This window comes from Anguilla rostrata, chromosome 4 (genome assembly GCF_018555375.3).
Source record: "Anguilla rostrata isolate EN2019 chromosome 4, ASM1855537v3, whole genome shotgun sequence".
Taxonomy (NCBI): domain Eukaryota; kingdom Metazoa; phylum Chordata; class Actinopteri; order Anguilliformes; family Anguillidae; genus Anguilla; species Anguilla rostrata.
Window position 1 is genome coordinate 31049210 of NC_057936.1, and position 15689 is coordinate 31064898.

The following is a 15689-nucleotide window of genomic DNA, read 5'->3' on the forward strand; positions in this document are numbered from 1 at the left end:
TTTGGGGAATTAATATCTAAACAAGACTGAAATCCTCCCTGCAGACATGGCATTGTAATGTTGCTGGTTTTCCTTTCAAAGGTGGGAGCCTTGCCCCAGCGCTACCCGCAGGTCCAAGAGCACTCTCTGATTGTGTGCGCCAGGGGCCTCCGTCTAGCCAGCATGTGGGGCTCCATCTCAGAATAATTACTGTATTCTTGCGGGTAGCGTGAAGTCCCTCAGATTAGAAAGGGTCTCTGTGAGTGACCTCTTAGGCTGCTGCCCCCCACCATGACCCAACACTGATTGTAGCCGGAGGAGAGGAGAGAGAGGGCACACCGGGTCCGGGGAGCAATTCTCATGTGGGGGCAAACACTTCTATTAGCCTTTACTTTTTTATACCCCCGAAGCTACGCATCCAAGTTTTTAAAAAAACGAGGTTTTCATTTTGATCTTCTGTGAGTAAATTCTGCATACATTAAGGCTGCTAATAATAATCTGTAACTGATAATGTAATGGATATTTCTCACCTTAGCCTTTATGAAAAAGAATTCATTATTATCATGTATGTCAAGAATATTGAATTACATTTTTCTTTTTTATTTAAAGCCCAGTTTGCCTAAGCATTGGTGGCTTGCTTGTTGCCAGGCAACTCTTAAGTAAATCTAACTATTAATATGCCTCATAACATTCTTGTAACCATAGAGGAACACCAGGAGAACTTTACATTGATATAAACTGTGTTAGAGCAGCTCGTAGGGGTTCCTCTATCAAAATAAGGACATTCTGCCTGGAGGGGATTCTTTAACAACAGTGTGGGGGTATGTGTTCCAAAAGCACAGCATTCTCACAATTCCCCTGCCGGACATGATAACAGGACAGGTTACAAGGGAGATATGGGGCGTCCATTATGGCAAACGTCCAAGCTACATGAGGCAGCAGACAACATCCTGTATCTGTGTTAGTATTGTTTTAGGATATTCCTATACTTGTTAATTCTAAAAACTTTGTGCAAGGTGGTACATCGTGGCTTTCGGCAGTGTTAGTCAATGACTCATCTATCTGTGTGACTGAAAGAGGTGAGGTGACATATGACAATGTGCCATTAAACTAGCGGGTTGTTCATTAGTCTTTTCCCGGCAATGAAACACATTACCTTTTAAAGGTACACTACTAAATCCATACGCCTGCGCCATGCAGCCATTTGCGTAACAAAAACTTTATTCGATCATCATCAGCTGTCTGGACATCTCCTCGCAGGACAGACTATGGAACATAGAATTTGAAACAAAGAATACACCTGGCATTTGGCCATAGCCTTTCATGAGTTTGGGGTCACAGGTTTAGCCACCGGGCATGGCTAGACGAAACAAGAGATGAGAGAAAGTCTGCCCATATTTCAAAGGTGTAATCTTACCCTCCGAGTTCTGTTGATATGCTCCGGAACAAAACGTCTGGGACAGTGAATTAAACTGGTGCCTAATTTGCGGGAGGAGTGACATCATGGCTTGAAAGTCTGCCTGGGCAATAGTGGACAGAGGGTTCAACGCCTACACAATTCAAACCAGAGAACTTAAAAAGGCTCCCCATTAGCTCACTGTTAGGAGCGACTCATGAATTAGATTGATTGGGGTAATGACCCACTATGATGGTCTAGCTTGTTGTCTATAGTCGTACCTCTGGCTACTTTATACCACAAAAAATGGTTCAAGAGGTTCAAGATACATTTTGTGGGCTGCTGGATGGCTCAATCGGGTACGGGACCACACTGTGGTGCATCCACGAGCCTTACGGCTTGTGATTGAAACCAGAATGTGCCAGTAGGACTGTGGCCAGTAGCTCCATAGGGTGACATGCAATTGCCGATTGCGTCTCCTAGGGATGAGAGGGTTCAGTCAGATAGTGCACCGTGTTCATCGCTATCTAGCAACCCCTGTTGGTCGATCGGGCGCCCATAAATTTCAGCCAAAAACCACATATGAAAGGTCTTCCTCCGACTCCATTCTATACAAGCTTAACTGTAGACTGCGGCATGTAAGGAAGCAACTTACTACACCGCGTGTTTCGGAGGAGAACCCTGGATGCCTACACTCAAATTGGCAGTGAGGTTCTCAACATTAACACGGCTGTGGTCGCAGATGATTGAGTACGTTTGTGCGTTTACTAGATAAATGGAGCCTGGCTTTTGCTAATGTAACAGTAGATTATGCTGGATGCTCTAAATAACACATTTTCAAATTACATCTGATATACATCTTACACATTGATGAAAGTCTTACATGTTTGGAGATTTCATCAGCAGACAGGGTACAGGAAATGTAATTTTTTTTCCCTGACGCTTTGAAAAAGTCAAACAAGTCTCTGCAAACTAATGACAAACACCAGCCAGTGAAAGCAGTCAAAGTAGAGACGTTATTCAGGCTGGAATTAATGATCTGTTATTAAGAATAAGCTTGTTAAGCCAGATAATGTAGAGCCCAGGAAATAAAATAGCGAAGTTCCCATCCTTGCAGCATGAACTGTGGCTAATGGGAGCTCTTGCAATCTGGTGGCGCACTAATCAAGATCAGCAGTGTTAGTGCAAAGACTGAGCAAGCGTTGGGCACACAATGCTCAGAGAGCTGAGGGCATGCTCAACAATAAAATAACTTTTGTTATAAAGGCAGACACACTTTGGGAAGAAAGGGGGGTGAGATTTATTTAGGTGAAACTGCAATTCAAAGTGGGAATGGGAAAAAGCAATGAATTTCAAACAAGAAGTAAATAACTTGTCGGTTGAAGCCAGTAGAAGAGAACACAACATTTGCTTTATTTCTTGACAACAAGAAATTATTGTCTGAAGTGCGTTCATCTGTTGTACTTGCACAGACTTACACATACATGCATATATGCATATATACATATATATACTGTATATATATATATATATATATATATATATATATATATATATATATATGCATTCAACATGTCTAATATATAGAACCCCGCACAGTGAGTTATATAAAGTTGGAAGTCCAAAGGAGGTTTATGACCATTGGCTTTTATTAGGCCGTGAATGCAAGAGAACAACCGTGCAGAGAGATAGTAAAATGAAGCAGCCCTAATTGGATTGTCATTGATCGTTTCAACGGGCGGCTGTTCTGTCTCTGACGCATGGTGGGAATGGTTCTGACCTCTCGGACAATGATCATCTGTCACTGGTAATGAGCAAAGGCCAGGGGATTCGCATATTAATCTCTGTGAATGTTCTATTGAGCAGCCATGTGCACCGTTGTGTTCTAATATTCATTACTGCTGAGCCTTGATATTCAAAATGCTAAGAATAGATCTTTCATAAAGACAGGTGCCATACTGTTTACCAGAATAATCTTTTTGCTTTTTTTTTTTCTTGGAGATGACATTTGGACAACTCGGTATGCTTTCATCACAATGTATGTGATATTTAATACACACCACAGTTTCGCCTCGTAGTAATGAATTCTTTGCATGTATCTCGGAAGAAAAACAAAGGTTTTGCACTCTGATGCTTGTGAGATAGAATTCACTGTCTCCGTTCTGCTCTCATTCTCTTCATTCTTCGCCGTGCATTTTCAAAAATCTGCATTCTGTGTTTGTAGACGCCCCCCGTTGCCACTTCCCCCGCCCCCACCTTCAGGAAACAGGGAGGCTTGTCCGTCAGAGCTGAGGAGTCGGAGAGAAGGGGGGGGGGGGATCGAGGGTGATGTGAACACCCGGAGACCCCTGTGCCCTACAGGTATCAGGCCAGGGAAGGACTCTTTGGCCCCGTGCGAGCAGAGAATTGTAGTGGGCTCTGAAAGATGCACGAATCTTATAACTTTTTCAGACAACCCACATTTCCCATTACCAGTGCTAGATAACATTAAAACTCGAAAAAGCTGCACACTATAATCAGTTGAAATTACTGGACAAAAATAAACATTTGCGACAAAAATCCATATGGCTCTTGTCACACTTATACATAACCATGCAGACAGCTGCATTTGTAATAAAGCACATTCTGTCGTTTATATTGTGACATGATATTCTTAAAACATAAACTAAAAGTTATCAAGCCTTTTAGAATAAAAGAAGTGCTTGCACTGTGCAGCAAAATCCCCTTTGCCTTGTTACTAGTGTGGAGTGGCATAATGGCCATTTTCTCCCAAAAGCACGCCTTAGTGTTATTTAAAGGAGTCAAATTAAACATAATTTAAACATCATCTGTCTTTCCAGTTTCATTAAGTTGTATTTATATATGAATGAAATTAGCATTGGTCCAGATAAAGGCTTCTTAGCCACTGGTTTTTAACAGTGCAACAGCGCTCTCTGGTGTTCATTGAGCAATATGTTATTTTGTCTCCCATGTTTATTGTTACACATTTTGCAGTCAACAGGCAAGCCAGTAGGTGATTTACTATCTACTGAGTAATGCCTGCAAAATAATTGTTGTGTTGGCTTAACCTCTTCAAGTGTTTCACAAATCCATCCGTACTTTCTGTAACTAAACGGAACCTTCACAGAAAGTCTGAAGCCTTGCTTGTATAATTTAGGGGTGCATAATATTGAGTTTGTTTGTTTACTGTACATGTATGTTTTCAAATTATTTTATGTACACTTATGTGGCATTTGGACATTCGTGTTTGAGTCAGAACTTGGAGTGCCCATAGAGAGAACTGTCCCCAGTGTTTGCAGTTAACAGTGTATCCTAACAGTGTTCTACATCCCATTCTGTTCTGTAACATTTTGGCTTTAGCTTTATGCACTTCAAAACTTCTTAGTTATAGGAAAGTCCAAGTCTGATTGAGGAGTAATCACTGAAAACAATAAGCAGGTGTATGTTAGCACACTGTACTGCACCTAACATTTGAGTCTCTCCTCAGTGCTCCATACCAGAAACCTTGTATTTTAATGGATTTCCCTCAGCTGTGATACATTTACAAAATTCCAATTTGGCATCATCTGTTCTTTCAATGATCCACTTTTAACTGAGAAGAAATTTCTCATTTTTTATTTATCTCCCATTTTTAAAAAATTGCAGTACTAAAGTATGATAATTTGTCACCTTAAAACCAACGCCTCTAATTTAAAAAGGTAGCGTTCTTCCAATATATTATTCTGAGGTGTGTGCATGCATACTAATAAGCTGATGTGTTCTTGCTGTTATTCTAATTAAAAGTCCAGGCTCAATAATGGAAAATGAAGTGCTAGTGCCAAGGTAATTGAAGCGGGTGGCTTTGCCTGCCACTGCTTGGAACAGCAGGTCATTATAACTATTAAAATATTACAGCAAATGCAGGGTTAAGTGTCATATAAAACAAGATTGAAAGACAAACACATCTCTGTGCTTTGGAAGACATTTTATAATATTGTGATCTAAACAAAAATCCTTTTTGTTTCATTCTAAAAGCAAGCCGTGCACCTACATTGTGCAAATAAACCAGAAAACCTTTGAAAAAGGAAAAGAATGTGAACCATAATTCTGAAAACAGAACTCTGCTGATGCAACACACCCCATTATACTTCTGAGACAATGTCTAAGTCTATTTTATAAAAGAAGCATATCATCTCCACTGATAATGCTCAATTTATTTCAATATTCTACCGCCCGACCCATAACATACTATATCTCCTATTATACATCATTCTCTTGTCTTTGAGGGAATATTTAGTATGAAATTAGAATAATGTGCATGGAGGTATTGCTGGAATTTATTACGCTTTTACAGATTTCTGCAAACAGTCAATTCAATGGGATAAAATTGACTGCATCTGTTTCTAAATAAAGTATTTGCCCAATGTTAGCAATGAGTATGTATAACTATGCACATTTCTGGCTTTGCTTTCTGTAAACCAACTGCAGAATTACTTTTTTATTTTAGGCATATTTACAGAAAATTTCTTTGCTCTGAAAACACATAAATTCTGTGCATATTAACAGCGCTACTTCATGGAACCAACAAATAATTCCAATACCAAATGCTTTTCCGTCGAAAAAATAGTGCCAACTTGATTATCTGCTCAGCGGAGTTTAATATTGACTAGCAGCCAGTCAATAAAAATGTACATAAATAAAAGCTGGGGGGATAAGAGAAGAAAATGCCCTCTTTCATTTTGTGTGTTCGCTTTTGGAAAATAGCATGCAGCTGTGGAGCAGAGAGAGGCTTTCTGTAAATGGGTTGTTTGATGCTTTGTTTAACAGCTTGTTTAGAGGTGACTCGCTGCAGGAGGGAGGAGTGTAATTACTCTTGTCACTCCATACAAACACATAGCGGTCAGTGCGTTTATTTGTCATACCCATGTCGGGGTGACCCTAAAACTCTACAATCAGCATAGAGGTCATCTTCCCGACAATGGCTAACGATGCCTCTAATATAATCGCAGCTATAGTGGGGTGATCCTACACTTGAATAGCTCAGTGTTATTATCCAATAGTGTACGACCAGGCAGAAACACTGTAAGTCAATTCTAATGTGCCCCCACCCTTGCAAGATTACATATCTACCTCCTAAGGCAGAACCTTGTTGAGAATGAGTGTCATCAATATTGAAGGACAGGGAGGCTAACAGAATATCCACAAACCTGAAGGGTCTGTCAAATTCCAGCTGCCAAGCTCAGAATTTCTTTCTTTCTTTTTTTTCTTGCCTTTTGTTTAGATGGCAGTAGATGGTGAGGACACTGTTTTTCATAAGACTTTTCTTGTGGAGTGTATTCCCTTGTCAATAAAACTGACAATGACAGAGACTTCATCATCTTCTCCAGTTTTGATATCTACTTGTTTGCAGCATGCCATTCATATGGCTTCAGCTGTGTGGAAAAACATCCATTTATCTAACTGTGATTGCCATCATTTGCACACAAACACACTCACACACGCGCGCACACACACATGCACACACATGCACATGCACGCGCGCACACACACACACACACACACACGTACACACATATGCGCGCGCGCACACACACACACACACGTCACAGATGCACACTGTTATTAGTGACCTGTGGTGATGATGACAGCCCAAGTGAAAAATGTTTGTGTGTTCAGGGAACCACTGTGAGTCAGTGCTTTCTCGCAGAGCGGCTCTTCAAGTGCCCCAATATCAATCTATCCGTCTCAATCTCTCAGCCATCACGGTGTTGGTTCTCTCATCCCACACCACATGTTACATCAGTGTCTTGGATTAGCTCATGCAGAAGCCACCTCCAGTCCTGACGGAACAGCATTGCTCGATCTGTTATGAATGGCTTCATCAAAATTATCAATCCAGCTTTAGCCACTAATGCAGAGAGGCCTTGCGTGTCACCGAAAGATAATCATCAGAAGTTCTAATGGAATTAAATCAAATTAGAATTATGGGCGAGATTTTCCAATCTGATGGCAGATAATTAAGCTACGTGCACTTCCAAAGAAAATTCTTTAGTTCAACATTAAAAATTAATTACCACTGAAACATTTTGTGCGAAGCAAGCAATAATGTGTGTCATTAGATTTATGGCGCAATTCAAAAGCAAACCTGAAGAGAACTTATTGAGTTTTCAAACTGAAAAAAAATCCCTTCCTCAATATTTACAACAGATTTAGATATATAGAAAGAAGCCAACAGTTAAAGCAGTGGAAAATCTTTTTTCTTAAAGATTCTACAGAAAGTCCTACAATTGATTTTTAACTGCCGAAAGCAGTAATAGTCTGTCTGAGACTCCACAAATCAATTTTTTTCCATCAGTGAATAAATTAAGTTGACAGCATGGCTCATTTTCATTCTATATTTCTGATTAACATTCATGCATCTTCTACTGCAACAATGAATGTACAGATACTGAAACATACTACAGTTACAACTACCCTGAAGAGGATAAATGCATATACCAATTCATAAGATGTGTCTCTGTTCGTAAATTAACAAGAAAACAAGCACAAAATGTGTTGTTTTGATTACAAGAGCGAGATATTGTCTTTATAGCTGGAAATGGGAGATGACATGATGCAATTTGACTGTGCTTTGAGGGATATTAGTTTTTTTTTTTTTTGTCACTTTCAAGAAGAGGTACTGCAATGCAATACCATGAAATAACTGTAACATTAAAGCGTGGCTGTTCCATATTAAAATACCTCAAATATACATGCTGTAAGATTAAAATGATGAGCCTTGATGGACTGAATTGGCTGTTCTCATCAGCAAACTCTAGTCTGGTTCAGAATAATATTGTCATTGTTACTGCATTCTGAAATTCACATATAGTATTCCGTAAACATTATTATTCTTTGAGGTATTGCAGAATTCATGTCTCTGTGTACTGTAGATTAGAATAGAATAGAATAAAATAGAAATATTTTAATTAGTTTATTATAATCATCTGCCTGATGTTGAAAACTATTTTTTTTTACAGTATTTGAATGCTTTAATTCATTAAATCTGAGGTTCCACTTGGTCACAATGGGCATGTTTTGCTTTCACAGTTTGCACTCTTTGGTGATTCAGACATGATAGTTCTGAGCCAATCATGACAATAGACACACAAAGAAAAGCAACACATTCACTTTTTAAATAAATAAAAAAAACACATGCACAGTTTTGGTGGACAGCAAAAGTCACCAGGTGTAGGTCAAAAACGGATTTGCCGTTCACATAATGTTTTAACAGAAGACAATTATGTGTACATGTGTGCAATATGATTAAGATAGGGAGAGTTGTAAAAACCCTTCAGCCAAAAAAAGCCCCCTGTAAAGACCATACTGTGCCCATCGTCCACTACTTATTTAAATATGAGGGCAGCTTTGACTGAGGTGTCAGTTCCTCTGAATTTGAAGCCCACTGTGGCAAAAGTAAAGATAATTTACCTGGCTGGGAGCTGCTGGTGGAGAGGTTTTACAGCAGTCAGACAGGTTAATAGACGAACACTCTCATCTGAATGCAAACACTGATTACTATTGTAGCCAGCTCAAGTCACGAGGGCCACGGGTCTTGAGACCACTTCAACAAATCAGATGTTTATGATGCGCCATGGCTTCTACTGGTATTAACAGCGAATGCTCAGTCACACACGTAAGAAGCATAAAGCCAAGAGCGGGATTTATTACACATCTCCTGTCCCATTTCTTATAATTACTTTGACTGCTAATATAGAAAAAAATGATTATAACTGTGTGTGGCAAGTGGTTTCCAGTTCAGCAATTATAATGTGCAGATTCAAGGGGATGGAGCATGTTTACTTTGAAATATTCCACAATACAGGGAAGGACAGCAAATGGGATCACCGCACTAAGTAATTTCAACAACACTGCCACGCCACTTAAGAGGCCAAGACAGCGCCGTAGGCAGGAGCTGAAAAGCTCCGTTAAAACGATCTTAGCTGGTCGCCTGCCCTCTTCCAAGACTGAGAATATACCTGCATTTTCTCATCTTTCCTCCACTGGAAAAAAAAAAATATGTAAAAGGATATAATGAGATTAAAACACAATTTCACGAGATTGTGAGGGGTATCCATCCAGCTGAACAGACGGAAGTGGGATGAAAGCAGAAATAATTACAGCCATGTACGTATGCTCCTTCCTTATCGCTTTTGTATGACATCCTCCTCAGATCTCATTAAAAGTATCATACCATCAAAACAATCATTCCTGCTCTCTGCCTGATAATCCTCGCTGTTTGCTAGTCGACTACAGCGTAATAGTTGGACTTCATTGCTCCCGGTTGTGCGATAAGCGGAATGCTCAAATTGAAACTGGTTTGATTACGAGGGACCTCTCATCCCAGACATGAAACCTTCACCTCCACGCACAAAGTCTTCCCTGCGCGTTCTCCTCAACGTCCTGCCAAGGGGCTTTGCGTCAGACACACTCACCCTTAAAACAAAGGGAACACAATGTTCCCAAAAACAACCCTGTACCGGGAACGGAATGAAAGGAAGATGAAAGGAAGTTAAGACTTCAAAACTCCAGGTTTCTGTCAGTGCACCGCACACAAAGACATCGCATGAACTGGTATTTTTGGGTTATATGCAGGGTTGCTGGGAGGCATGGTGGAAAAGCGGGTGGAGCTGTCATCTTATTGCCTCGGGGCGTGCCTGTGTGTGTTTGTGTCAGGGTCTGCCCTGTGAAAGATTGCTATTCTTTTCACACTGAGAGAAAATGGATGGAAAGGAATTCTGGGGCTTCCATCCTGATAAGATATCATTATTTGTATAATGAGAAGGTAAATATGACCTTTTGAGAATATTTAGCTTTGCGAATGTATTTTTTGTAACAGAAAATTTTAATGTTGGCCTTTAAATGGTAAGTGCACTGTCTGTGCCTCACCAACAAGCATGCCTATATATATATATGTGGTGAAGCAAAAGCATTTCTTTTACCTGTTGAAGATCCCCACAGGATTGAAATGTTGTATTTCCTTTCAGATGTTTGAGATTAACATTGTTGGGAGCATGACATGGGGTGCAGACATTGTGCTTCACTGCCCTTTGTATTGTATGCCAAAATCCAGCAACAGAAGATGAAACTGCAAAATAATCAAATACAAAAATGAGGTAATTCAAACTAAGTCTGCAGGGTGTTGAGTATTGTTGCAACTGGTGTTAAAACGGTGAATTCTGTCGCTATGACACAAAATACAAGTCTAATGTTCATATTGTCTACAGCAGTGTATGCTGGGACATGTAGTAGGTTATTTTTTTCTTTTGGGGATGGAGGTCCATCTGAAATTTAATTCTGCTGAGTATTATATTCTGTTAAGGTGAGGTTTAATTGCTGTTTTGCATTCCAAGCTATTTCCTCGGTACCAAGTGTATAAAATCCTGTAAATTGGTGGCAATTCTGCAGAGTTTCAATGTCTTTCAACAGTGTACCACAAGCACTCATGCCTATGACAGATGTGGAGGTCCTCCCAAACACGATCCGCAAAGAAATAAGCCCTTCCAACAGCATGACAGCAAGTCCAAGCACATCTCGAATTTATTTAAAAGCCCTCCAGCAATTTAGAGACTGCATAAATAAATTGACTTGAGGGAACACAATCACTTGCTTAATGTCACCATCAAAGGACTTTTGTGCAAGTCTCGCTGCTGATGATTATCACATTTCTAAAATGAAAAAAAAAAATAGCTGAACTCTTCACAATTACCTTGAATGCGCTTGGAATCACGTTTCGCGAGCTTGTTCATAGATTTTCCTTTTTTAGAATGTGTTCTTTGGTTCAGTGGGAGGTAAAGCAAGGCTTGTTACGATAGCAAGGACAGAGGTGTGAGCTACGATTCGTTAGCGCGGCTCTGTGCACTTGACAGCATGCCTAGATACCAGCCCTGTGGGAACGCACCCGGTGCCCTTTCACAGAAGGTTTAAACACAGCACCAACTAGAAAACTGAATACCCCATGGTAATATCAAACAGCGATGATAATTCACTTCGGCCACACATCCCGTAATCAATAGAGATGTGTCACGTTCAACCAGGGAGAATTAAAAGCTTAATAACCCCCTGTTGCCTGCAGAGGGCAACAAACCTGCCCTCGAGCCAGAACCGGAGGGAGAGACCAATCACGCTGGGTGTCACTCACAGGCAGGGTCTTTGAGAAGTCAAGTGACCCAGGGGCCAGACCCACTGCAAAGGTTATGACAGCCGGTGGACCTTCAGGTGACACTCCTCCTCAGGGTGCCTTTTCAGGGATGGGCCCTGTACACAAGCGGAACTGGAAGCTCTCTGACATTTTGGGCAAATTGCTGTACATCCTCTCTGGTTCCTGTTCCAGATATATCTCAGTATATTTCTACCCTTCTGAATTTCATTGTGCCATATCAGACTGTCACATCCGTACATTTGGGCAAATAAAGTAGAGCAATCACTTTTCAAATGAAGAGATTCCACCGTGGCATATTGAGATAATAATCAGCATCCACTGCTTTGTTTAATTATTGCTACAAGTAGGTCATAATTACAACACAAAAGTGATCAAACTTTTCAACATATTCGTTCTGAGTGACACTACAACAATGAGCACAACACAACACTAACTTTCTGCATCCGGTTATCTTGGCTCTGCGGTCAGCTCATGTTCCTGTTTGTAACTATCAAATGTCACCCACTGATGGACTGATTGAGTGACATTTAAGCGGTATCCACACTGATGTGTGTCTAACAAAAGGCCAGAAGAGGTGGCTTTATTGCTGAGAGACGGTGCCGTTACTAGCATGGAAAGGCTACGGAGAGACTTTCATTTGTCTTGCTTTAACAAAAGCTTATTTCCACAGGCTGAGATGCATAGAAGCTTTCCCAGACATAGACTATGGGCAGAGTCTGGCTTTTCTGTAATTATTATTTCTTAACCTTCCCCTCCAACAGATGTCATTTCTGAACCAGAGAAACACAATTAGCAAGTACATTGAAGTTGCATAATGAAATAATAGCCGTATATTCTTATATTGGCCTGCTCAGGCATAGACTTTTCCCAAACTGGTAAACATTAACTGCATCTTCATTTGTGAAATGCATACTAAAAACAACAAGAGAGTTCAGTCATGTTCTTGTTCTCATTTATAAATAAAGATGCAGGCATAGCATTTCAAAGAAGAAAAACAGAAAATATTGTGGTGTGCCTCCAATGGACAATTGTGCCTAGAGAAAAACTGACTAGAACACAATTTGAACAGAAAATACCAACACCACCAAGCTACATCATGCTAAATGCTTTTTACATCATTTTTACAAGCACCGCTGACAGATCTAGATAAGCTATATTTATACTACAAGGGTCTGACATGCAATACGCTAAAATTATTAACTTTAAAAATTGTCCTGTTAGTCATTACCAAGGGTGCAATCTGTCTTCGTTTCTGAAAGTGACTGTAATCTCACCTGCAGCCTCTCCAGACAGATCTGCACCATTCACTTCCATTTTCAAAATCCCATTTGCTGAACTGTGGAGAGACAAAGAGCTATCTGCGAGCTTCAGTCACTGTGCGAGAGGCCTCGATGACTTCAGCAATAGGGGGCAGTTTCCTGGTTCATTCCGCTTTGGGTTCTTCACTCTGAAGTGAAGTCTTGCCAAACCCTCTCAAAACTTGCACTCACTCCCTTCTCCTTTCATTGTTGTTTGTGTTGTTCACCAGAAAACTGCCTCATCTACAGTCCCATAAAAAAATGATTTGCCCACTTCTTGTTTTTCTCTATCATTGCATATTTGTCACACTGAATGGTTTCACATCTTTTGTCAAAATATATTAAGGAAATAAATTATTAAGGGAAACTGAGTAAACACAAAACACATTTTAAAAATTAGCAAACATTCATATCACCCATGTGAAAATTCATATTCATATCACCCATGTGAATTGCCCCCTTAGTTATTGAATTAACCTATTTTAATTGATAGTTAGAATCAGCTGGTTGAACACAGCCAGATTGTATTGCAGTCAGCTGTGATCCTTACCCTCAGAGTGAAGTAGTCACCAGAAAGCTTCTACAAGCATTCCAGAAGAGATGAGAAAAAAAGCTGGAGAAATACATAAGTCTGGAAAGGATTACAAAGCCAAGGCTGTGGGACACCACCAAACCACAGTGAGAACAATTATCTCCAAATAGAAAACACTTCGAACAGTGGTAAATGTTCTCAGGCATGGCTGGCCTGCCAAAATTTATCCAAACTCATCCAGGAAGTCACAAAAGATCCCAGAAGAACATCCAAAGAACCGTAGGTCTCTCTAGCCTCAGCTAAGGTCAGTGTTCATGACTCAATAAGAAAGCAACTGGGTAAAAATGTGATTCATGGGAGAGTAGCAAGGCAGAAATCACTGCAAACCAATATAAACATCAATGTTTGCTCTCATTAGCAAAAAAAAAAAAGCACCAGGAATTATCCCTTTTTGGAATTATGTTCCATGGAAAGATGAGTCAAAAGTGGAACTTTTTTGACAGCATGGGTCCCATTATGTCTGGCATAAAGGAAATACAGCATTCCATAGTAAGAACATCATACCAAGATTCAAAAATGGTGGTGGTAGCATGATGCCGTGGGGATGCTTTGCTGCCTCAGGACCTGGATGACTTGCCATTATCGAAGTAACCATGAATTGTGCTCTATACCAGAAAATTATTAAGGAGAATATCTGGTCATCAGTCCGTGAGCTGAAACTGAAGCATAACTGGGTTATGCAAGACAATGATCCAAAACACAAAAGCAAGTCCATATGTGAATGGCTGAAAAGAAGCAAAATTAAAAGTTCTGCAGTGGCCTGACATGAACCTAATAGTGATGCTATGGCAGGAGCTGAAATGAGTAGTATATTCTCAAAGATCTTCCAATTTGTCTGAATTAAAGCAGTTTGGCTAAAATTCCTCCATAGTGATTTGAAAGACTGATATCAATTTATAGTAAGTGTTTAGTTGCAGTTCTTACAGCTAAAGGTGGTGCAACCAGTTATTAAGCTTAAGGGGGCAATTTATATGGGTGATTGATAAGTTTTTTCATTAATTAATTAAATAATTTTAAAAATGTGTTTTGCGTTTACACAGGTTCCCTGTGTCTCATATTACATTTTGTCTAAAGATTGAAACCTTTCAGTGCGACAAATATGCAAAAATAGAGAAAATCAGGCAAATACTTCTTCAGGACACTGTAATGTTTTTAGTGATTCTCCGTTACAGGTAAGGTAATTACTTATTGTAAAACCAAGCACATTACACTAGTTCCCCTTAAAAGGTATAAAATCCTGTCTATAAAATTACCACTATGATTATCTTTACATGATTAGAAAATTTAAATGTTAAGATCAAATGCAGAGGTGTCCTTTACCACAATTTGCTGTAGTTTGTACTTTCTTAACTTTTTAGAACATTTCTTTGTTTAAAGCTGTCCTTTGTTCTTCTATGGTGTAGATATATTTTTCAGATACAGATACACATGTAACAACCTAATGTGTCACCCTTTATCTATGGCTTGAGTTAGCAGCAGAATTGAGATATTATGATGTTTATACCCCATAGAGACGAGTGTTAGGACTGAATAACCTCCACATCAAGCCAGTTTTGCATTTGATTTTCCCAATGATTGAGTTATATGAGCTCGGGTCAGAAAACAAAATCCAGCAATCACTGAGATTAACCTGAGAGAGCACAGAAGCCATCAATCTCACAATGTGCGCTGTTTTAAGTCAAAATCAATAAAACTATAAAACACTGTCCAACATTCAAATGAGCTCATTTAGGGAGCCTCCGTAAAGAATAACAATCGCTGTTGGCATTCGAAGTGTTCAGAGCTCTGAGGGAGGTGAGGCAAAAAGGAGACAGGACATGAAACAATGGAGTCAACTCTGCATTAATGATACCACTGTACTGACAGGCAGACTAAGACCTATTACTGTACGGAACACAGAACGGTATCCTTTGGTATGTTAACACACTGACAGGGAAAGGGGGTGGGCACAGCTCATGAATTTTAGAGCGAATGCAACGGGCTGTTCATTTGTCCGTCCTGTCCAGGAAAGATTTGCAATAATGCCAAGCGCTGTTTCTTGCAGGTGTGTAGTATGCATAAAGGGTTCATCCATTGATTTATTGTTTGTATCTATTTTAGTACTAACGCACATTTATATGTTGATGTGAACTATGATCATAAGCTTCTGATCCATACTGGCCATTTGTATACTAGTATTAATTCTGTGGATTTTGATATGGAAGGACATTTTTACACCAGGATATTCTCAACTGCCTTTTCTGA